Source organism: Chelonia mydas, chromosome 6 (assembly GCF_015237465.2).
Source record: "Chelonia mydas isolate rCheMyd1 chromosome 6, rCheMyd1.pri.v2, whole genome shotgun sequence".
Lineage (NCBI taxonomy): Eukaryota > Metazoa > Chordata > Testudines > Cheloniidae > Chelonia > Chelonia mydas.
Window position 1 is genome coordinate 22,530,954 of NC_051246.2, and position 25,372 is coordinate 22,556,325.

Genomic DNA, 25,372 nt, shown 5'->3' on the forward strand with positions numbered 1-25,372 from the left:
ACCTCCCCCTCCCTCCCAATCAGCTGTTTCATGGTGCGCAGGAGGCTCTGGTGGGGAGGAGTGAGGGCACAGCAGGCTCAGGGGAGGGGGCAGGAAGAGGTGGAGTGGGGGCCAGGCTTGTGGCAGAGCCAGGGGTTGAGCAGTCAGCACCCCCTAGCACACTGGAAAGTTGGTGCCTGTAGCTCCAACCCTGGAGTCAGGACCTATACAAGGAGCCGCATATTAACTTCTGAAAAGCCACACGTGGCTCCGGAGCCACAGGTTGGGTGTTCAGCAGGTCATAGGGCTAGTGATGTACTTTTAATAGTACATCTACTTTCCAGATCACATGCACAGGCACAAGCCTGCAGTTTTGGGGCTTCAAGCTCTGCAGAGAAATATTTGTCAGATGGCATCCAGAGGTTTTTGGGTTTTGTTTTGTTTTTTAAAGACAGTCTTAATGGCTAAGTCTAAAAACTTTCTCTAAAACAGGATTTATAATAAGGTGCCATCTGACCCAAGTGTCCCCCTTTTGAAAACACACACTCCTTGCCAGAAATCTGGTAGGGAGGCACAGCTGCAGTGTGCATATTGTTGTGTATTAATTCAGATGTCTTCAAATCAGACTAGGTACTTTTACAAATACCCTTTTATCAAAAAAAAAATTTCATCCAAAATGGATAGTGGTCCAACTAATGCAGTGAGAAAGTGGAAAACCTAAAAAGCTTATTTTGAAGATAACGAAAAAGGAACTGGAGTTGTACTCTTTATTGCTTAAAAATTAAGTTTTACAAAGCCCCAAAATAAGTTTTTCTACTTTATTTCACATCAGAAATTCAAGTCTTCTTTATCCTAGAAGACTATAGGTGATTAGAGAACTAGTCGTTTGAGTTTGGTTATATTTAATGCACCAAGGATTGAGAGAAGCGATTTTTATTCCGACAGACAGCCTTGAACAAAATTGTTATAGACAACTTGTTGGGAGAAAAGTTCTTTGTAAAAGGTTCAAACACCCCTGCCCATTCACCTAAAAGCTGAGAGAGCTTCCGGTCAGTCAATGATTCATCCAAGAAATCCAAGAGATAAGAAAGAAACAGGGATCCAAACACCATTCAGGTTTTTATACCCCATGAAGCAGCAAAGGCAGCACAAGCTAAATGTTCTTTTCCTTTTCAGGTCACTTTAAAGGAACCAACAAGAGTTTAAAAAAGTGAGGCTTGGTCTATGCTACCAACTTATGATGGTATAATTATGATGCTCATGGGGTGTGAAAAATTCACACCCTTCAGAAATGCAGTATTACCAACCCAACTCCTCATGTAGACAGTGCTATGTCGAGGGAAGGGCTTCTCCTGTTGACATAGCTACTGCCTCACAGGAAAGTGGAGTACCTATGCCAATGGGAGAAGCTCTCCCATCGGCATAGGTAGCATCTTCACTAAGCACTGCAGCTGCACCACCGTAAGCTTAGACAAGCCCTCTGTGGGAACACTAAATGCCTCTAGGCATGGAGACGACCAGAAACAGCTACTTCACTTTAAATGCACACCCTACCCTAATCAGAGTTAACTTTCATGTGTAGATAAGCCCTAAGAATTGTCTAATATCTAAGCTAAAATACACAACTCTATATTGCTGGAAATACATGAGTCAATGCTGAAGTGCCTCTCAAAAAGGAGATCCAGCATCTCCTTGCCACTTACCTAGCAGCAAGCTTTATTCATAGGGCCCTATCAAATTCATGGTCCATTTTGGTGAATTTCAGGGTCATAGAATTTTAAAAATAGAAAATTTCATTATTTCAGATATTTAAAATGAAATTTCAGGGTGTTGTAACTGTAGGGGTCCTGACCCAAGGGAAGGCAGCAGGGCAGAAGTCAGGGTGGCATGGCATGGTATTGCTGCACTGCTACTGGTGGGGCACCGCCTTTAGAGCTGGAAGCCAGCTGCCACCGCTCTCCGGCCACCCAGCTCTGAAGGCAGCGCAGAAGTAAGGGTGGCAATACCACAACCTCCTACCATAACTGTGCGACCCTCCCCCCCACCAAAAAAAATCCTTTTTTGGGTCCCCCCAGTTTGAGAAACGCTGGTCTCCCGTGAAATCTGCATATTATAGGATAAAAGTACACAAGACCAGATTTCATGGTGCATTTTTCACAGCTGTGAATTTGGTAGGGCCCTATCCATTACCCTTCCCACAAATGTCCTTTGCGCCACCCTCCCATCCCCCTTTATTTTAGAGACACCCCCCCCCCAATCCTCTCCATGCAAGGGGCACTATGCACTCCTCACAATTCCTCCACCACAGACCAGGGGCTCTATTGTCCCTCTTGTTCCTTTCCCCGCAAAACAGGGTCCCCCATCCTCCCTGACCCTGACAGGGGCTCTGTGCACACCTCTATTTCTACTTCCCCCGTCATCTCTTTTCTTTCCATTAGAGATATAAATTTAAAATGTCAACATTACCTTACTGAAACCATGGGCAGAGCCATCGGCGTGGTATTGTTCTACTGTGGGGATTTTTATATGGACACAAATATCCATGTACACATACATCTGAAAGAGTTATAACTGGACAGCTACGTCGGATGGGTTTTTATTTAGTTCTGAATCCAGCAAGGGTGGCCATTATTTAGTTCAGTCATTTTCATCTTATTGAGCATCATCACATCTGTTCTACATCGGATTCATTATTGAAATTTTAACCTGTTTAGCACTTCCCTACCTAAAGCAATTAAATGTTATTTAACCAGTCCTCCTTGATTAAGCTAAACCGCACAGAAGACCCTTAGGTTAGGTCTATGCTTAAATTACGTTAACGCAGTGACATCAGTGAGGGATGCAAAAAAAAACTACATGCGATTAACAGTTATGACAACATAACCCCCAGCACAGATTTAGCTATGTTGACAAAGGAATGCTTCCATTGACATAGCTAACTTTGTCCAAGGAGCCACTACTCCCACAGATGGAAAAAACCTGTTCTGTTGGCATAGTCCGTGTCTACATTACAGGAGTGCATTGGCTTTAGTGCAGGATAAGAGTGTCTGCATAGGGAGCTAGCACAGAATAGCTATTCCCCCCTGCAGACAAGTTCTTAGTCCTGTTTTAACTAATACCCAATAAGCTGTTGTGAAAGGGGTAAGACAGAAACACATACCCAGTATGACAAAAACCAAAAAAGCAGACACTTAACAGAACACACCCTACTACCCCACCCATCGTACCATAAGCCACCACCTTTCTCTGCCCTCTCAACCCACCTTCTTGCATACACCTTAACCAAACTACTCCTTCCCAACACTATTAAGTGTTACTGTTTTGTGCAGTAATTTGTTATGAGGGGAGTGGGTAGCATGATAAAAGATATGCAAGACTGGTATCCCTATAGTGACAATTAGTGTCTTGACTGCAGTAGCGGCATGGCACATACCTGTGGAGGGCATGTACCATTAGGTGGTTTAATTTTTCATACCCTAGTTTTTGTGGTTGTATGTCACATTATGTGTAGCAATCTTGCCTGTTTCCACAGAGTTGTGCACTAATTTCCTAGGTTTTTTTAATCTTTAACTTACTCCACAATGGTAACAAGCTAGTGAAACTGGATTATAACATCATTCCAATGATGCTGAGCTACACTAAAGATGCATGCTCAAAGCAAAGAAAGTAAAAAGCATTTAGCTACATAAATTGCTCAATTATCCCCATTTGTGAAATGGAACACTGAGGGACCGGGTACATTAAGCAAATCTATTGAACTCATGTAACAGGTCTGTGGCTGAGCTAGGAATTAAACCTAGATCTGAGTCTCAGGTCAGTGCTCTATCCACTGAACCATCTTTCCTACCCTTGAACACAAATGCAATTGCAGTTCATGGGAGCTGTGGGTGCACAAAGGTTCGGAGGGGAGGGCAGGGGAAGAAAATGAGCTTGTCTTCCTGAATTCATACAAGTTTTTCTTTACTTACACTCAGTAAACACTGAGGTCTATTAAGGCTTGTCTACACATGGCATTATTCAGGAATAGCCCTTAAAGGAAAAAGGAGTTAGCCTATGTCCTTTTGTATGAAGGTGGCCTGAAAGGATTTTTTTTTTTTTGTGAAAACCTAACTACTTATTTTACATTAAAGATGCAGATCTTGTCTGGCCCAAAAGACTATGACGGAGAGCCAGTGAAATGCTACCACCGTAAAACCTGAGTGAAAACTAAGCAATGGAGAGATGAGAGGATTTAGCGGGGGAGAAGGGAGGGATATTAACACCTAAACTTCAATGACTGATCCAGGTAACACAACAAAAAATTACTTTAACAAGTCACCTTTAGACTAAACAGATAAGCCTATTTTAAAAAAATTCTTTGCATATCACCTTGAAAACAAGTTTTAAATATAGGGTGCTGTCATGTTTGTGAGAAGATACCTGTCCCTTTTCTGATCTGAGTTTACCCTCTCAGATGGTAGTGCTCTTACCCAAAATGGGTAAATGTGTCATCTTGTGGTTCTTATCAGAGTATGGCTACATGGAGGGGAAGTGTGTTCTTAATTCAGGTTAGCTAATGAGTTAAAACAGTGAAGAGACAGCAAATCTGCTTTTAATTCAGGTTAGCAGCTGGAGTTGCAGCCTATAGGAGTATATCTATGTTGCAATGTAAGCCTGGGCTCGGGATAAGGCTCAGGCTTGAGCACAAATGCCCCTTCCAACCACACACAAATCTCTGACTCAGACCCAGGGTCCTAGGACTCCACAAGGTTAGAGGGTTCAAGCCTGAGTCAAGCAGAGACCCAGGGTTCAAGCCCTATCACTCTGCAGGGTAGATGCAGACCTCCCCAAACTTGGGTCCTGGGAGTCCACCAGAAGTATGCTATAATCGCATGGGCCCTCTTCCTTGGTCCTCTTCTCCCCTCCCGGGAAACAGAAGCAATCCCCTTTTTGTAGTACAGCAGCTTAGCAAGTCAGTATTTAACCCTTCCATTTATTCTGCCCAGCGAGTTGCTAACACATTTTGGGAGAATCTTCTAAATCGGCAATGGACACTGACCAGAAAAGTCCTTTGCAAAGCACGCTGCTTCGTGGTCATGGGAACACAGCCCGATATTGATTAATCTCGGATGCGAGGCAAGCAAAAATAATAGATTTTAGCGAGAGTACCACTAATGACCACACATACCAGCAAGCAACGAAGAAGCCAGCAACACTGGAAATTTACCATATCAGTGACCAGTGCAGAGCGCAGATTAAACAGCTCAAGACAGAATACTGGAAAACCAGGAACCAGAAGCACACCTTGGACAACCTGCTGACATTATACCCGTTTTATGATGTGTTTGACCAAGTGCTGGGCACTGCACTGAGTACAGCATCAACAGCAGTGCACGATGACCTAATCAGGCGGGATGGCGACCTCGTGCCCCTGGAATCTAGCATTGGAACTGTGGGGAACCAGCAGCAGTCACCAGCTGAGACTAGTGAAGCGACTCTTCTGTGACACTGGTCCCAAAGGAGATTTTGTGGTAGGAGCTGCAGTACATTCTGGAGCTGTACTTGGAAGAGCTTTTTGATCCCCCCTCCCCCCCACACCCTGAGGAAAGAACGGCTGTGGAACTGGCAGCAAAAATGAAACAGGCAGCAGCTGCCTGGAGCCTGGTAAGTTTTTGGCTCCATTTTAATGTTTATTAATACAGGAATGTGAGGGATCTCCTTTCTATGAACCATTGCAAAAGATATTACAAGCCCCAGATAGCAGTGTTTCTCCACTAATGGTGGATTACATGCCAGCACTGTGGCATCCCTCCGCCACTGTCCCTTCTCGCCCTGCGGAATTCAAAATGGCAACTGGGAAATGTAAACAAAAAAACCACACTCCTCAAAAAGTGAATTTTCACAAGGAAGGCACATTTTTACTAGGACATTTTAACAGCAACCTTACATTGTAATCACTCAACTGTGCAATGAGCCATCTGAAAACAGTGAACTCTGGGTGGAGGTGTAGAAATGGGTTCTCTTTACAAATCTAGTCCATAGGTCATTAAATTTCTCCCAAATACAACTGGAGGTTTGAATTTTGTCCAGCTACATGCTGAGGAGGGGGGCTAAGCAGGATGACAGCACAGCAGACAGTGTTTGCACGCAACAGGCTAAGCCATATGGACTCACACAGCATCCAGTTGATTGCCTCAAATTCTAACCCAGTCCTGTAGGCTAATAGCTTCAAGCTTTTCCTGTAACAGGAACTCCAGAGAGGTAGCCACAATTCTGGGAAAAAGCATATTTTCCAGGGCCACCTCAGTAACTAGCCACCCTACTCCACACACAGATGTGCGGTTCACTCTCTATACATTTGAATACTTTGTGGCATGCACTGCTGTTTTCCCACCAGCAGCTTGGAATAACTTCTTTGCCAACCACAAGAACTTACGTCCTCCAAAATGAGGAATGCCTGAAATGCTAGAGAAGCCTTTTGTAGCATGTAGGGAAAAAAAGCAGCTGTGATTTTTAACTTGCCATTTTTTGCTGCAACTAACCTGACTGTGTTCAGGGAGCGTCTGTGGTCTGAAACATCCCTCTCACAATATTCTGAAATCCGGTTTTAGAAAGTAACATTTAGTGCTCTTGAAATTCCACAAGTATTTTTTCTGTGCTCCTGCACTGAGCTATTTGAGACAATGACCTTCTGTCTTGTCCTATTCCAGCCCCTTGACCTCTACAAGTTACAGTAACTCCACAGGTTTCAGAGTAACAGCCGTGTTAGTCTGTATTCGCAAAAACAAAAGGAGTACTTGTGGCACCTTAGAGACTAACCAATTTATTTGAGCATGGAATGGCCCACCTTGATTTTCATACACATTGTAAGGAGAGTGGTCACTTTGGATAAGCTATTACCAGCAGGAGAGTGAGTTTGGGGGGGGGGGGGGGGGGTGAGAAAACCTGGATTTGTGCTGGAAATGGCCCAACTTGATGATCACTTTAGACAAGCTATTACCAGCAGGAGAGTGGGATGGGAGGAGGTATTGTTTCATGGTCCCTGTGTATATAATGTCTTCTGCAGTTTCCACAGTATGCATCCGATGAAGTGAGCTGTAGCTCACGAAAGCTCATGCTCAAATAAATTGGTTAGTCTCTAAGGTGCCACAAGTAACTCCACAGCATGCCCGCAGTGTGGCAGAAGCCTGGGTCAACATACCTTCACAGACCATTCCTAGAGGAGCATTTGTGATGAACTTACGGTTGAAGTACTGGAAAGGGCTAACAAGCAGCTCCAATACCAAAGACAGAGGGACTTATGGCTAGAGGACAGGCATGGCGAAAGGCAAGCAGAAAGGCTGCACAGCTTGAGGATAGGATTTCAGCATGAGAGCAGACCTTTGCTTCACAGTTCCTAGAACAGTTACAGCAATTACAGGAGGATGACAAATCTCAGAAGAAAGCTGTCTGAGCGGCTGCTATCATTAATGGCTGCAAGAGTACTGGTTCCTGCTGTACTTGCACCATGGCCTAAGTCCCTACCGCAGTACCCTCTGCTGCAGCCCAGGAACAGCTTGGACAACTCCATAGATGAATGACCCCTGCAATCAGGCCCCATCAGCAGCTGGGCAAGGCAATTGTGCCCCTTGCAGTCCTCCATACCGACCCCCCTCCCCTGTGGGCATCTCTACCCCCCAACCCCTGGTGCCAAGTGCACAGCAAAGGAAAAGAAGAAAGGGAGAATGGCCAGGGACATGCAACAGTAGGTGGCTTCTGTCTTGTTCAAACAGTGAAACCATGTGTTTATTCGTGCACTTTGTTCTTTTTTTAAAAAAAAAAGTTGTTTGTTACTGATGTTTTGGTGTGGTAATGGCAGCTGGCCTGCCTGGCAACCGGTTAAAGTGTTTGTTGGTTATAAAACCTTTTTAAAATAAAAAGCTTTACCACTACATCACATCATACAAAGTGTATTTCAAATGAAGGTAAACACACGATCAGGGACAAGTGGAAACTTGTATGCAAACACTTTCTCAATACAGTTAGCTGCATCAATCCATACATTCCTTAAAGCAATCTATACTGTGATTCAACTCCCTCCCCCATTTGATAAGTCAGGTCATCCATAAGTACATTATACGGCAGTCAACCCCTTCCTACCACAAGCACATTCATAAAGGTACTGTTCTTCTATTGGCCTATGCAAGTCCATACTGTGGGAGCACAAAGCATCCCTGACTTTTGTTGCCCAGGTACATCCAGCTCTAGCTGTGGTAGGTGCACCTTCCAGCTTAGTGTACTGGTTCAACAGTCTATCACTGTCACAGGTCCATTCAGAGGGAAATGGCACATCTTTGGCTTCACAAAGATTGTGAAGAGCGCGGGAAGCCACAGTAATGCGTACAGCACTGACAACACTGGAATCTAAACAAGTCTGTAGACTTCTCCAGTAGGATTTCTACCACCATTTTATACCTGCTGAGAGGGTAATTAAACCTTTTACCAAAGTTCTGTAATATCAGAGGTACAGTTTCACAAGCCTGTACGTGGGGTATCCAGAACAATGATGGGGGACAGTACTGTTAGGGTATTAGAAAGCATTTCCCTAGGTGGAAACAGTCTGATCACATCTCTGAGGTCAAGCACACACCCCTTTTTGGGATACAAATCTATATATGCAATTAACGGATATTTAAGACAGCACAGCATCCCCCAGGAGGTCTGATAATCTGCTGACTACCTGATATAAAGAGACTTCTTACAGCAGTCTGAATCAATATGAACATTACAACCCACACAAAGCTATACTTGAGACCCAATCCAAAATAAGCATGTTATTAAATAACGCCTACCATCTCCAGAAGAGAAAACAGGTTCCATGAATATACAAAAAAATAGAGTCTAAAGTATTATTCCACAAGTGAAATTAGTGGTCTCCTGAAAAGGCCTGTTTGTAGTTTCATTTAAAAAGGATCCTCATTCTCTTCTGTTCCTCTATCAAATAGTGTTTGTGTGCTACAGTTTAAGATTATAGCACGACAGATGGTAAGATGTGCTGAACATCCTGCTACAGATGGCGAATTTTGCTCACAAATCCTGAAGTATTTTAGTTTGGATGTTACAGTAAAATGGATCTGTCATTGCTTAAACATTCTATATCTTTATACTGAAGTTACACCTTGGTTCACAAAAAATTCCACTTGCTTATAAACAGTATGCACTTACATCCCTATGTACACAAAAACAGTTTCCAGAGGAAAACCATTCTGAAGGAATCATTGGGGCAACAATTTTCATATAGGCTAGGTGAATATAAGCCATTCACGAGACAGAACCTAGGAGTTTCTCTTCTTAAATTAGGGCCATCATGTCCTCCAAAAAGCCTCAGGAAGATTCACCTTGACTAGTCCCAGTGACCTACTCCTCCTCACAGGCCTCATCAAGAAAGGGTTAGAAAGCCCTATCTTATACCCCTCCCCACTAAGTTTTCCCTTCTACAGTCTTTCCTCCTGTTTCCACCTTATTTGTTGCCAGCTTTCTCCAGTCATTGGAAACAGGACTGAACGGCCTGCAGAAACAGGAGGTGTTACTCCTAGGTCACGTGTTCATTACTGAAGCAACATGAGATTACTACCATCCCAAAAGCCAGAGGAATAGTCACTTGGAAGTACAAGTGTGATACCAAGCCATCTGACTAGTCCAGGATTTGGAAGAGGGTTGCAGCTTTAAAGGAAAACCTGTGCTGTATCTTGAGAAGCCTGTTTAGAACTCTGATTTGTTTTATCAATTTCAAGTGATGGGCCTTGTGAGTCAACTGTCTTAAAAAGCAAATGCTTTCTAGGCAGATAGTAGCAGAAGTCAAAACTGGTAGCCTTCACAGAATTGATTCCCCTGAGAAGTTTAGAGAAATAGTAAGTATTCTTCCACCACACCATTTACATTCCTTTTAAAAAATGTATGGCTCATAGGTATCTAGTAAGGTTGCCAAACCACTAACTGTAGTTAGAGCCATTAGAGACTGGGTTAACCATATACTATGGGCAAGTCTACACTATCATGCCACTTCAGCACAGCTGCACCGCTGTAGTGCATCTGGTGAAGACGCACTATGCTAACAGGACAGCACTCTCCCATCGGCATAATTACTACACTTAAACGAGAGGCAGAAGCTATGTTGGAGGGAGAGTGTCTCACGCCGAAATAGTGCCATATGGACACTGCTTTAAGTCACGTTGCTCAGAGGAGTGGATTTTCACACCCTTGAGTGACGTAAGTTACATTGATTTAAATGGTAGCTTAGACAAGCCCTATTTACGAAATTTACCAGACATCTAGAAACCCATAAATAGAACAGAGATTGGCCCCAGCAAGAGCCAATAGCCAGAGTCTACTGAATGGGCCCAGAGCTCCACTGTCACAAGCTGCCAACAATGGGGCAGGTTACTAGGATTTCTACCAAAAGTTTGTTCTTAGAATTTGTTCAGGAGTTCACTCTTTTGTATCAGACTTAGGCTTAAAGGTTTGAAACTCTTCCTACAGCTGCAGGAAGAGGAAACTTTGTATCTCTTTTCTTCTCTCTTCTACTATTCCCCCAGCACTTTTGCTCTTTTATCAACAAGGGCTAGCATATACTCAAGTCTTTGCCAGTATAGCTATGCCAGCAAAGCCCCCTAATGCAGCTGCAGCGAAAGAAATTTTTGCTGGCATAGTTAGCCACCTCCACAAACCTTATAAGCTCTACTCTCAAAAGGATTCTTGCCAGTCTAAGCTGCGTCTACACAGGGGATTTCATTGGCATTGTTATATCAGTTAGTGGTGTGATCTTCCACAATCCTGACCAAGATAGCTATGCTGGCAAATCTCTATAGAGTTCAACTTGCCTCCGTAAAATGCTCACTTTTGCTGCTGTTCAGTTTTCCCAGACCAGCAGCACAAAAGTGATCATAGTCTTGATTTTTGCTTTTTGTCAACTGCTCTAAATAGCAGCAATAAAATTGATCAGTCTTGTTAGCTTTTTTTAAAGCAGTGGTGTGAAACCGTGAGCTGTCAAAAACACAGGAGCTGTCTGAAGCGACCCAAGTCTAAGACCACATTGCTTATATTTGAACATTATCTTTATAACCCTGAAAACTATGGAGTTGTTTGCTTTTAAGCTCAAGTTATGCAGACATTGATAGTACAGATCCCATAACTAGCTGTGGCAAATTTCTCCCTGAAAAGACTTCATAGACTCCAAGGCCAGAAGGGACTGTTGTGATCATCTAGTGTGACTTCCTGAACAAAGCAGGATGCAGAACTTCCCTGGAATAATTTCCTGTTGGAATTAGAGGACATTTAAAAAAAAAAAGGCCAGTCATTGAGAATCCACTTCAGCTCTTGGTAAATTGCTCCAGTGGTTAATTACTCTCACTGTTAAAAGTTTACACCCTATTTCCAGTGTGAATTTGTCTAACTTCAACTTCCAGCCACTGCACTGTGTTATACTCTTCTCTGCTAGACTGAAGAGCCAATCATCATATATAAGTTTGTAGGTAAGATCCCATGGGAAGCCAATGTAAGGGGAAAAACAGTTCAAGAGTTGGCAGTTTTTCAGAGAGACAGTATTAAGGGCACAAGAGAAAACTATCCCACTTCATAGGAAAGATAAGAAGTATGGCAAGAGGCCATCCTGACTTAACCAGAAGATCTTAAATGATTTGAAACTCAAAAAAAAGTCCTACAAAAAGCAGAAACTAGGTCAAATTACAAAGGATGAATATAAACAAACTAGTCAAAATGAGAAAGGCCAAGGCACAAAACAATACAAAACTAGCTACAGAGAAAGGGTAACAAAAAAAACATTCCATAGACACATTAGGAGCAAGAGGAAGACCAAGGCCAGGGTGATCCTCTTACTCAATGGGGGGGGGAGGGGTGGGGGGTGTGAAGAGAGAACAGAAAATGTGAAAAATGGTAGAAGTGCTAAATGACTTTGTTTCAGTTTTCACCAGAAAGGTTAGTAGCCAACTGAACGTCTAACACAGCGAACGCCAGTGAAAATGAATTAGGATCAGAGGCTAAAATAGGGAAAGAATGAGTTAAAAATTACTTAGACAAGTTAGATGGCTTCAAGTCACCAGGGCCTGATTAAATGCATTCTAGAATATTCAAGGAGTCAACTGAGAAGATATCTGAGCCATTAGCAATTATCTTTGAAAAGTCATGGAAGACCAGAGACATTCCAAAGGACAGGAACAGGGAAAAAATATAGTGCCAATCTATAAAAAGGGAAATAAGGACAACCTGGGGAATTACAGATGAGTCAGCTTAACTTCAGTATCTGGAAAAATAATGGAGTAAATAATTAAGCAATCAATTCGAAAACACCTAGAATATAACAAGGTGATAAGTAAGAGTCAGCATGGATGTGTCAAACCAATCTAAAAGCTTTCTTTGACAGGATAACAAGCTTTGTGGATAGGGAGGAAGTGGTAGATGTGGTATATCTTGACTTTAGTAAGGCTTTTGATACTGTCTCAACTTCATAAACAAAACTAGGGAAATACAACCTAGATGGAGCTCCTATAAGGCGGGTGCCTAACTGGTTGGAAAACTGTTCCCAGAGACGAGTTATCAGTGGTTCACAAGACACAAGCAGCAATTCTTCTGTTCTAGTCCATGCTGATACAGCCTCAGCTAGACTATGGTGTCCAGTTCTGGTCACATTTCAGGAAAGATGTGGACAAACTGGAGAAAGTCCAGAGCAGTGCAACAAAAATGATTAAAGGTCTAGAAAACATGACCTATGAGGGAAGACTGAAAAAATTGGGTTTGTTTAGTCTGGAGAAGAAAAGACCAAGAGGGGACATTCCACAATCTCCCTGAAATAAATTGCCTAGGGAGGTTGTGGAATCTCCATCATTGGAGATCTTTAAGAGCAGGTTAGACAAATACCTCTCAGGGATGGTCTAGATAATAGGCCCGCCATGAGTGCGGAGGACCGGACTAGATGACCTCTCGAGTTCCTCTGATTGTTCCCCATGTGAGTACTTACAGACTGTGATTTAGTCACCCCTAAACTTTGTCTCTGTTAAGCTAAGTAAATTGAGTTCCTTCCATCTATCACTATAGACAAGTTCTCTAATCCTTTAATCATTTTCATGACTCTTCTCTAAACCCCTACAATTAATCAACATCCTTCTGGAACTGTGAACATTAGAACTGGATGAAGTATTCCAGCAGCAGTCGCCCAGTGCCAAATACAAAGGTAAAATAACCTCTACTCCTACTTGAGATCCCCATTTACGGATTTGGATCACATTAGTCTTTCTGGTCACAGTGTAGTACTGGGAGCTCATGTTCAGTTGATTATCTATCATGACCCCCCAAACTGTGGGGCAGGGAAGAGAAGGAAGTATTTTTACCTCTGAGTATTCCTGGTAGTGGTAAACAAAGGCATTTTCTATCCTAAAGCATGACTGCATTTCACTAATCATTGGCATAATCTACAGCAGACAATATAAAGAAAAACTTTAGATGGGGAAGACTACAATTTGCTTTGTAGATTAGTAAAATGTTAACTCTCTCCCAGCCAATAATAGGAAGTGAGGGGAATCACCTTCTCTTCAAAACAAGGAACTGAAACTTGTCACTACAAAAGGAGATTATTACAGTCTGGAGTATAATGGAGAAGAAAAAAAAAAAGCATTTATGCTCTCTAAGAGAGTATTAGGCAGCTCAGAACCAAGCTGTCTGAAGTGGCAGCACAACTGCACCTGCCACAGCCTTTGAGAAATAAAAGTTATCAAATGTTTATATGGACAGAGTAAAACTGCAAATTCTATCCCTGATTGTATGGCACTGATGTTACAAGACAAGAAGATGTAGGTATATAAATAAAGACTCTAGAATTGTGTCCTGTTCCTGCAAGGACAATCAGAGCACTATACTTGCAACAATATAGCTTTTACAGTGTGGGATAAACTGCCTTCCTCACTTAAAGGATTCTCAGAATAGCATATGTAAGGAGACAGGAAGGGCTCCAGATGGCAGGGGAAGCTGTAAAGTTTTAATTAGTTGACATTTGAGAGACCCTGAACAAAACCTAAGTGCTAAATATTACTATTATTGCCATGATCCTACTAAAATGGTAGAGCCAAACCAGTTAATGCAGCTCTCCCAGAAAGGCAGTAGCTTTATAGTACTCCTCAATCTTCAGCTACATTTTGGTTTTGCTTCTTCCGTTCCTCTGTTTCCCACCTTGAAATACAATAGTTACAAAGGAAACAATTAAGTAAATGGTATAGGCTGAGCCAAGCAAAAGTACAGCTTAAAGAGTAGTTTTATACCATGGTTCAGGAAATATATGCATTTGCATCTGTTCTCATGCCAAGTTTCTTGACCACCTTCTTTTACTCAGAAGCAGAAAATCTTGACCACCAGTAGTTAGCTTACTAGACAGTTCTTATTTAATGCAGCAGCTCCCCAAGGCACCAACCAAAACCAGGTCCCCATAACACTCCACACTCTACATATGGTGAAGGACGGTAATGCTACTTCTTGCTATGGCTGACAGCAGGAATGAAGCTGACTGTAGAGTGAGACTATCTAGAATCAGTTAGTAGGATTTCTGCTGCCCACAGGAAGCAGGGATAGACACTGATAATTAAGTCATTTGTTGGAGAAAGATTACAGGAAGTAAAGGGAGCTCTGCTCCCAGCAGCCAGGAAGGAACTTCAAGAGAGGATGGTACAAAAAAGCAGCTGCAGAAGGAAAGAATAGATTTGTCACTTTGCAAAAAGTGACAGGACTCCAATTTCAGACATGCACTAACTAAAGTAACCTGAAAGACAGGCGCTCCTCTGTAGAGTACAGGCATAGCACCACAGTGAAAAGCCCAGCACACGTGCATGCATGCCTGCAGACACTTCTAGCAGCTGGAGGCGGCATGCGGTCTTCTCACCTAGATGGACGTCCCAGAATTCAGCAGGCATCTAGTCTCTGCTCTTGGGTTAGAAATGTAATCTAATCTGAATCCTTCCCAAGCTATCTAGTGTTTCTTAGGGCACAAACAAGTCTGTGCCATGCCTATCTATCCTAGGCTGCTCTTTGCACATCCTCAATGTTAAGCCCCAAGAGTTTTCCCTTTAAGTTTTGGTCAATGAAGGGATTCTTTTGGTCAGCTTCTTTGACATATTTTTACAGCTACCCAATGGGATGCCTGTCATAGAAGTTGGTCTGGCTCTATTTTAACATGTCCCAGATATGTCCATGTTTCCTGATAACCTTGGAGATAAGGAGTTGAACATTGACGAATCTTGGCATTTGTTATATACTCTTTCCATTAAATACTTACCATTTTCCTGAGGCATTTGCTTCTGAATGTGTGTAGATATCCAATAAGTTTGTCAAGCCATTAATACAAGACATTAAAGATTCCAAGTTAACTGGACAATTAAATTTTAAAGAAGTACAGCAGTGAGAGACCTAATAAAGCCAAGAAGTACATAAGAATATTAAAGAGATCCTTCTTAGACTATAAGATTTAAAACTGCAATGCAGCCATTTAACTAAGGCCTTGTCAGGTACAGTTTTGGTACCGGTATAAATATTTTGGTTAAAAAAAGCACCCCCCTAATTAAAAGAGTTGTATCAGTACAGCCCCCAGGGTGGACCAGGTTATACCACTATAAAGATGCTTTGATACTGGTATAGCTTATTCCTCTTCCCTTATGGGAAAACTATAGTGGTATAAGAACTTTTATACTGGGACAACACGCATGAGGAAGTTGTGCTATTTTTACATAATTGTCCTGTACTAGTACAACTGATACCAGTACAGTGACTCAAGATTAACTAGGGCACAGTATTTTCAGATGTGTAACATTCATTACTTACTTGGGATTGGAAGGTGCTGTATTTCCTCCCCCCCCTTATGTAGAGTCATAGGGAGCAATGTGACTCATTTTTCTGTAGGTGGGAGAGAGGTATTGCTATAAGATTTAAAAAAAGTGTGTGCAACATACTTATTTCAGGGTGGATAAAAAAAATTATTTTTAAGAACATTTAATTTAAATCAACCTAAATATGAAATTACTACAATCTATATTAAGGCATAAGATTACTATAACCTATTAAAATTAAATTAAAAATTAAAATTATTAAAACAGTACATGTTTACTGCTTAAATAGTAAAGAAAGCCAAGCCATTGAACCAATGGAAGTCATTGACTAAGCACTTGGAACCAGAGTTTGTTGAAGTGCTAATCTAACTTTTCACAGCAGTAACATCTTCTGCAGGTACAGAGAGAATATATTCTTCATTTGTTTATTCAACTAATTCAGTTCAGTGACTAGTTCATTCTAAGTTGAGAAACCAACTAGAAGTTGAAAATGCAGGAACACTTTCATCTTCCAATCTATGAATAAAAAATGGTGACAGAGGACAAGGTCTAATTCTAAAATCTTGAAGGGCACAGTTACTAGAAATAATCAGTTCAATGCACTAACTACAGATAATACTTTTATTAAATAAGTCAGTTAAATATGCTGGATACATAAGAATATGTAAAATTAAGGTAGTTTTATTTAACTAAAACTTAACATGCTGTTTGGGCATTTTCAATTGAATTCCAGTTTCCATCCAAATGCAGCTTGACAAGTTAAAAATGCAGCAAATAAGAAGTGTGTATTTCACCATGTGTTAACAATGTGAAGATTAAGAATCTGAATAAATGTATGTTGAGCTATATAGAATTGCTTAAATAAATGTGTATAGTGTATCCTCCTGGTTAACAAAGTACCAAGTTAACAGTAAAGGCTTTATTTAGATGCAAATCAACAAGTTTTAATGGTTACCAATCAAGGAAAATAACTAAAGTCCTACTGCAAAATGAGATTAAAATAAATTTAAATCTATGTTTCCTGGTTGATGATTAAGCCACAAATGAAAAAAGATTTAAATTTTTGCTTTAAAAATCTACTCACCTAATATATTTAAAGCAAAAAAACAGGCCCTTCATTTTGAAGATATTTACATTGCAACACAATCAAATTTCATAAGGACTAACAAAACTTTAAAAGCTCCAGGTCAGTTCCAAGGTGTTCAAAAATGGAAGAGCAGATCTAGTACTAATTCATAAGTTGCAAAGTATCCATCTGTATATTTAAACTTCTTAGGAATAATGAACATTTACTCCAAACTGTCTGCAGGAAATTCAATTGAATGCAAAGGAATCTTACTCCTTCATAGCTCCGGAGTTTTGTTACCTCATGGATGTTTTACGTATGGCTGAAAAAGCAGTATGTGAAGGCCAGAGACTGGATACTGTATTAGTACCCTACAAAAACGGGGGAAGGATAGATCTAGAGACTCCTCTGAATATACAGAGTTAGTAACTCAAAAAGAACAAACGTAGGAAAAGTTAAAGGTTCTGAAGCCGAACAGCACACAAATTGCTATATTCTGATATGAGACTAGACAGCCAGGTTCGACGAGACCGCCTCAGGATACTTACCTTTATTAAACAAACTGGGAGAGTGTTACAGAAGTCCAGTCCTTCACCCCAATACGTTTTTCCACAGACAGCCAGCTAACTGGTTCTTACTATCATCACTTTTACTACCCCAAACTCAATTGCTTGCTCTTCAAAAAAGATTTCAGAATGTTCTTGATCACAACAAAAGAAACTTACAGCAGTCACAATAAACATCACTGCACTGTGGTCATACAGAGTACCGCTGTCCATAAAATCAGAATAATGACAAATGAAAGATCATTAGGTCACCTATTGCATCTTCCTGCTAATAAAGGATTGTTTTAGATAATGTTCAAGAGCTTTGCCAAGTCTAATTTTTAAGTGACTCAAGCAACAGCATTTCCAATCCTTTCTTTGGAGACTAATCCCTATTAGCAAATTCTTCCTCCCATTAGGATATATTTTCATTACTCAATTCCATCTCAGTCTGTTATATTCCCCCTTGGTCCTCTTAATAAGTCTTCTCATTCTTTAGTGCTAACACACTTCAAGTTTCCGTAGATTATGACCATATACTCCTTTATGGTCATTTTGCGAATTTGCATTTTTAAACTCTAAAGGTCTAGAGAAATTATAATTTAATCAATGAGGATTCTCTCTCTCTCCTTAATAACTGTTTAACAATAGTTTTCTAGTGCTGAACTGCACTGAGATGAAGAATTTCAGTCTCCTTGGTACTGACCGGTCTGCATTTTGATACCTCAAAATAGCACTGCCATTTTGCCAACAGATTGCACTGCACCTCCTTAGTTCTGTCCAGTTCCATCTCTCGGTCTTTTTCAACCTCATATTCCCAAGTACAGTAAAAGCTTTGTTATCCAATATATTGGGGGAAATGGATGGTGGCGGTAAGTCAAAAATTATGGTTAACTTAAAGAGAGGTAGTTTGGGTGCAGGAGGGGACTTGGGGCTGTGACGCAGGAAGAGGTGTGGTGCCTGGGCTCTGGGAGGAAGTTTGGGTGCAGTAGGAGACTCTGGGACAGGCAGGGTTTGGGGTGCTAGATCCAGGGGGCGCTCACCTCGTGTGGCTCCCCATAAACAGTGACATATCCCTGCTACTCCTAGGCAGAAGCGCTGCCAGGCATCTCTATGCGCTGTCTCCGCCCACAGCTCCCATTGGCCACAGTTCCTGGCCAATGTTAGTTGCAGAGCCAGCGTTTGGGGCAGGGGCAGCGCATGGAGCCCCATGGCCGTTCCTCTGCTGAGGAGCAGCAGGGACATTTCACCACTTTTGGGGAGCCACACGGAGCCAGGTAGGGAGCCTGCCAGTCCCATGCCAACCAGACTTTTAACGGCCTGGTCAGCAGTGCTGACCGGAGCCACCAGGGTCCCTTTTTGACCAGGCATTCCAGTCAAAAACTGGACATCTGGCAACCCTATTGAAGATCAGAAATACCGGTTTATAGAGCTTTCCGGTTGGTTAAGTGTCAGATAACAGCTTTTACTGTAACTCCCTTCCATTGAGTAAACCTCTCTCTGGCATCGCTAGTGTGCAACAGCACAATTTAGACAGCACTCACTGCATACGTTTTTGTATTCAAAAGAAAGAGGCATGGGAAAGATTGAGGAACAGATGGGAAGGCAATTTAAAAAGAGGGACAGGGAGGCTGACTGGTTAGGAAAATTGTGCTTGTATACTTTAAGGTTCTTTTTGATGTAGAGAGGTCTGAAAGGTTCTCTCACATTAGAAATAACAGGAATACCAAGCAAGATTAATGAGTGATTTTAAGAGTCTTCGGTTTTCTCCATCCTTTGCTAAAGGAGGCTCTGTTTGGGATAAAAGTGCGGTTTCCTTTGTTCCATTCCCCTACCAATCTTGCTATTGTGGCAAAACCATCCCTTCTGACAAAGCTTTCCATCATGCCCTTACGGTGGTCTAACTAGATAAGTCTGGCCTCCGCTGAAAGCTCATTCCACAGCCTAACATTCAAGAACAATTTACCTCCGGCTTTCATACACTTTATCCTAAGTTTTGCAAATCACATTGTTCCAGAGGAGCACACTAATGGGGGGGGGGGGGGGGGGAAGAGAAGAGAATTGCAGATGAAGGTAGAACTACTGATGGACCTAGATCCTGACTTACTGATGGCCTTAAAGATCAGAAGCAGGCTAGTAGCAAGTGAAGGAAACAGGTCACAGGGGATGCATTAAGGAAGCCCATCCAATTAAAGCGATGGGCTCCTGCATACTGCTGCTTCTATTGCCTCCACCTTCCCTTCCAGATACAGAGTGGATTCAATCTGCATATGGCCCAATCCTCATCTGGGAAGAATGGTAAAGTTTCCTGGAAAGATGGAGTTAGAAGATGACATTTTTCAGTACTGATGCTACCCAGTACTCTAGGTTAACTGCAGAGTTAAACAGGGCCCGAACACTTCTCACCACTTCGAGGAAAGAGGACAGATTCAATTCGGGAAAGAGTGACCCAGGTACTTCTTCAAAGCATTTCCCACTTATGATTAACATTTCAATGTTTTATAGGTTGAGTTTGAGCCAGTTACTCATTGTATATTGTGAGCTCTCAACTGAAGAGGCAAAGATGTTGAACCTTTAACAAAGAAGTCATCTTGCCAAAGCACTCATTGGTCATTAAAGTCAGAAGTGTTAAACCAAAAGCATTTTAAATGGTTAGACTACAGGGACAATCCCTTCTTTCAGTTGCTCAGGTTTCAGTGTTTTGAGATGTTGTTTGAGTGAAATTAGAAAAAAAAAAAAGATTAACATGTCTAGTTACACTTCAGATCTGCCAAGTGTTCAATTTGTCTTGCACTGAATTTATGAAGGATAGCCTAAATTATAGTATAACATGTGCTAGCCTTAATTTATGTGTAAACCTAACTTTTGCATATAAACTACAATACACTATGCATGATCAGTTCTAACAAGTCTTCCTAAATACATTAGCATTTGAGACTAAAAAGCTCTTTCACCAAATTCCTGATCTCACATGTTTTAGCTTAACTGGGTGTTTTCCTGTAGTTTAAGGATCTCTGTAACCTAAACTCTACAATGTCATTTTTAGCTGAAATAAAATTTCACTGTAGTGTTACAGACAAAAATGACCTTAACTACCCTGATAGCACAAGAGTCATTATTTCACAGGGTGGATAAAAATCAATGATTTTTTTTTTTAAATCTGTTTTGATTTAAAAATCAGATATTTTTGATAAAATGCGTTTTGAGGAAAAAACCCTATCTAAAGATAGCTTTAATTAAGATACATTATAGCTCAAAGATATCTCATCATGGAATAGGGATTATACATTATAATTCTATAGCATGAGACAATATATTCATGTAATGTTTAAGAAAAGTTTTGTAAATGAGTTCCAATAATTCATGGATTAGGGAACCAATCTTATGGAGTTCCAGGGGCTTCCGTATAGATTATTTAGGTTAATCTTTCTATCTATCCAATCAGACTCATTGCTCAGTGTAAAAGATACCATCAGAGATGCTTAGTTTTGCAGATCTCAAACTGTGGATTTGTATTTCCAGAGGTAACATGCTTGTTAACAGCAAAAAAGTTAATAAATGGAGAGAGAGAGAGGTGAGAAACATATCTCAATCAACCCTATTGTCCCTCTGCAAATGTGTGTACACAGAGTCAATCCCTTACCTCTCTCTAAAAGTGCAAAGTTTCAAGAAGTTCAATGAACAGAAGATAGTTGGGGGCAGCATAGATCTGGACAAGGAGAAGTAGTCTGGAGATAAATGTGAGAAGGGAGGGACAGGCAGTAGAAACAAAAGTGAAACTGTTTGAGCAGCATATTCTTGAGGTCTTTCTGAGGGTAGCCTTCATTGATTTGAGATCTACCAGACCATTTTCTCACTAGAAGGGACAACCTATAATGGCAGCTGGCCATAAGACAGACCCAGTTTGGGAATAAGAACTATTCAAGAAATGTGTTTGCTGATTATGTTTTAAAGAAAGTCACACCAGTGAACTGGTGGAAGTCACTTAAGCACCTGGATTCAGAGACTGTTGAAGTAAAATCTCACTTTTAAACAGCAGTAGCTTCTTCTGCAGGTGTAGAAAGAATATTTTCTTCCTTTGCACTAATTCATTCCAAACTGAGAAATCATTTGGGATCTGAAAAAGCAGAAAAGCTTGTTTTTTTTTCCAGATTATGAATAGGAAAATGAAGATGAAGACGACTGAGTTAGCTGCAGAAGCCAATATTTTAAGTTTCTCATGTTGACCTGGCTGACATAGAAGATTTAATTCTGGGTGGTTTTTTTTTTTAAATTTTCATTTAACTATGTCAGTTAAAAACAATTTTAACAAAAACAAACTTGATTTAAAAAAACTTGAATGGTTAACTAAATTCAAAAATTCATATGCTTGTTTTGTTAAAATATTATATGTTTGCTGTTGAAGAAAAAAATCCAGAATACATAACGCTGTTGTTTTAGTTAAATAAAACAATTTGAATGTCTGTCTGGTGATGTTCTCTTCCTAATACAGCATGGCAAGAAAATCCTCCAAATATTAATGACAAACCTGTTGCATTGGAGATAGCACACTTTCCAAGGTCTTCATAAATATCTGATTCATTTACCTTTGGTAAATGAAATAACCAAACAATCATTCATTTTCTGATATAGCTGTAAAACTAATCTGAAAAGTTTACAAAATAAATCACATTTAAAATGTATAGTGTGTAGCTTCTACAAATGAAACCTACATCTACCTCTGAGTTGTGAAGAATATGTATTAAGGTTATAAACAACCAACAAGAATGCACTTTTATGTAGAAATCTATGATTAAATCAACTCTTCCTGACTAGTGATTTAAATCAAATCCACCCTGTTATTTCATACACAAATTATTGGGGTTTTTTTTTGTTTGTTTGTTTTTTTTTTTTGGCACAAAACCAACATACAAGTTAAGGAGCCTTACAGATTCAGGAAAGAAATCACTGGTATAAAGAGATTCCTTATTTTTTCCTTGAATTTCTAAAGACACTTTTGTGATTTATACCCCAATCCTAAAATGCGTAACATGCAGATGGCCTACTGTGCCTGAGAAGAGCCCCAGTAAAGTTATTCTGGGCACTATGTATTGAAGGATCTGGTACTTACAAGTAAAGAATTAGACATCAATGAACAATTTTAAGATTCCCTTCAGTTTTAAAACTGCAGCTCTAATCCAAATCTTATTTGGTAGAAAATAAATTATGTACAGCCAATGATCATGCATACACAGACATTATAAAGTATGTTTTATGAAAAATAAAACCAATTGATACCTTTAGGAAAGAAAGCTAGAGAGCTTTCCCAAGCTTTAACATTCCAGTAGAAACAGGCACTCATACAGTGTTTGCAATTCAAACACAGAGAATTTGAAAGTGAAACTAATTTTTCATTGATAAAAATACAAGTAAATAAAGAGCATAAATAGTAAAGAATAATCAGAATTCCTTCCATTCAAGATTCAACACATTAGTAACATGGTTAAAGGTTTTAACCTCTGATTTTTAAGCTAACAGCATCCAGAAACTTTTCTGTAACTAGTAAGTTACAAGAGTAGAGGCATGTTTCCTCTACTCAGTTAACATCTACTCAGAAGAGAGCTAAGTGTTCTATAACAGCTTTCACTGGTTACACATCCCAAACAGTTCCAACATAATACCAAAGAATCAAGTATTTTGAAAATGTTTAGCTCTTACATTTTATACCCATCTATACTGATCTCCAGGCACATCATGGGACAGTCTTAGAGCTTCAATTCACTTTTCTACTTAGAAAGCACTCTGAGGCACTAAAGAAAAGATCAGAAGTAAAAGGGAAACTGTCATGTTCAGTACAGCCTAAAATTCACTTTTTGTAAAAGAACAAAAAACCCAAGGTTTTTTGAGGGTTTTTTTTTTTTTTTTAAAGTTAGAACTAGCCAAAATGTTGTCATGGTTTTAAGAATGAGCACATGAACCACTAAGGCACTAATTTAGAACACAAAGAGCAAAACTGAGTGTGAACAAGAGCAATAACTAGTCTGTTTTCATTGTCCAAACTGAGGAGCATAACAGCAAAGAGGAAACCAAGTTTCAATTTAAGGAGTATAAGTTTCCTGGTAGTGGTGCTGCTTTTGCTGGATGCTTTTAGAAAGAACGCTTTAACTTGACAGCATCCCTTTGAAAATTCATCTAGTTTCCCAACAATTACTAAGAACCAAGACAATACAAAATCAGTGTTTCTTATTCGAGAGGTTTAAAAGAATGCTTACGGGCCCATTGAGAAACAGTTATTACTCAGGGACTCTGCTAGTTGAATAATAAAGTCTTGCCACTTGTACTAACGAAAACAGATATTAAAATCCTATGTGACACCCCAAACAACATAAGATAATTATAATTTACATTAAGTGGAACAGAGTAACACCTCCTCATACCCAACTTCAACATCTATCTTGTACATCTAGCCATCCCTGACCCCCAGAGATGAAATCCACACCTGACCTGTGCAACTCAGCGAGGAAACACATGCGTCTGCAGGCTTGGGACAGACAGACCCAGGGAGATGGCTACGCTGTGTAGACAGACCATCCCACACCTTCCTCGAGACAAAGCTCAAAAGTTGTTCAGGTGTTCGCAGAAAGACCCCAATTCAAACTAACACGCCCAGTTCTAACTAGTAATGTGAGAGAAGAGCTGTAGTGAGAAGACAAGCTGAGAGAACACAGCTGGATCCCTTTAACAGAGGCAACAGGCGGTAAAAGTAACACCGGGTCCCTAGTGATTCAGTACGTCCTGCTGAGTATCGCTGGAAAGCAGGTGGGGAGGGGGGTCGCACATGCCGCCATATGGGGACACAGTCAGTGCCCCTCCAGCGGGACGTATGAGGGACCCAGAGGGAAAGGAACCCTGGGAAGCCCCCACCCCACACTCGCTGACGGGGAGAGGGGGGCAAGGGATGACCTGGGACTTGGAGATGGGGGGTCGACACAGCCCTGCTCCCCAGGAAGCAAAACAACTCAGCCAGGCCGCTGCTAGGGGCAGGGAGCGAGCAAACAAGGCCGCCCCCCTGCCCCCGCCAACTCAGGCGCAAACCGGGGAGAGGGGCGGGGAGCGGCCCCCAATCGCAGGAGGAGGCCTCGAAGACCAGCCTGCAGACTCCGGGGAACAGGAAGACGCGCCCCCCGCCCCCTGCGCAGGGCGGGGGAGAGGAGAGCGCTCACCGGGCCCGCGCATTGGGGCAGAGCGTCAGGAAGGGGGAATAACCCCCAGCGGTAGTTGACTCAGGCCGTGGCCCCTCGCACCTCCCTACCTCGGCGAGCGCGTCTCCCCGTCACGGGTCCCGGTCTGCCTCGGCTCAGACGGGAAAACGGGCGCTCGCCACCATCACCGACACTTCAAGATGGCGGACATATCAGATCCTATGAGCTCTCCTTTGCTCCCCCTCCTCGCCTGCCAATCACCCTTCCCTGACACGCCCCAGTCCCCGCCGAGCCCACTTCCATTGGACAATAGCATAGCCGCCAATAACACGTGAACTACAGCACCAGTGGACTAAACGGGGATTGAGGGCGGGCCGAAAGGGATCCCAAAGGCCAATCGGGGCGTCCGGGTGGGCCCCTCTAGTTTCCCACCTTCACGCCTTAGCAACAGCTCAACGTCACAGTGACAGGCGTGTTAGTTCCCCAATCAGAGCCGCGACTACCGTTTAAAAATAAACCGGGTTAGACCAATCAGTTGGTAAAAGACTGGGACTGGTGTGCGACCAATGGGGGTACATAGAAGGCGGGATGGAAGCTGAGGGCCGCAAACACAAAACTAGCCTCGCCCATCACGCCTCCCCATTGGCCAACGGAAGGAACTGTGCCCTCAGCAGAGAAGAGAGGTAGCGAAACTGCCTGACAACAGCTTGCCGCTCGAGGAAGCGGGGAGGCGAGAGTAGGTCTCGCGATGAGGAAGGTGCT

The 25,372-nt window shown here is 41.6% G+C and overlaps 1 long non-coding RNA gene across 1 annotated transcript; it reads right to left on the reverse strand.

Annotated features, from left to right (window-relative positions):
• Positions 1-400: 400 nt before the first annotated feature.
• LOC122466213 lies at positions 401-24,891 on the reverse strand. The gene is made up of 4 exons (XR_006291566.1): positions 24,721-24,891; positions 23,127-23,218; positions 15,814-15,885; positions 401-15,402 (listed from the first exon to the last, which is right to left on the reverse strand). It is a non-coding gene; the product is annotated as an uncharacterized LOC122466213 (long non-coding RNA).
• Positions 24,892-25,372: the final 481 nt, after the last annotated feature.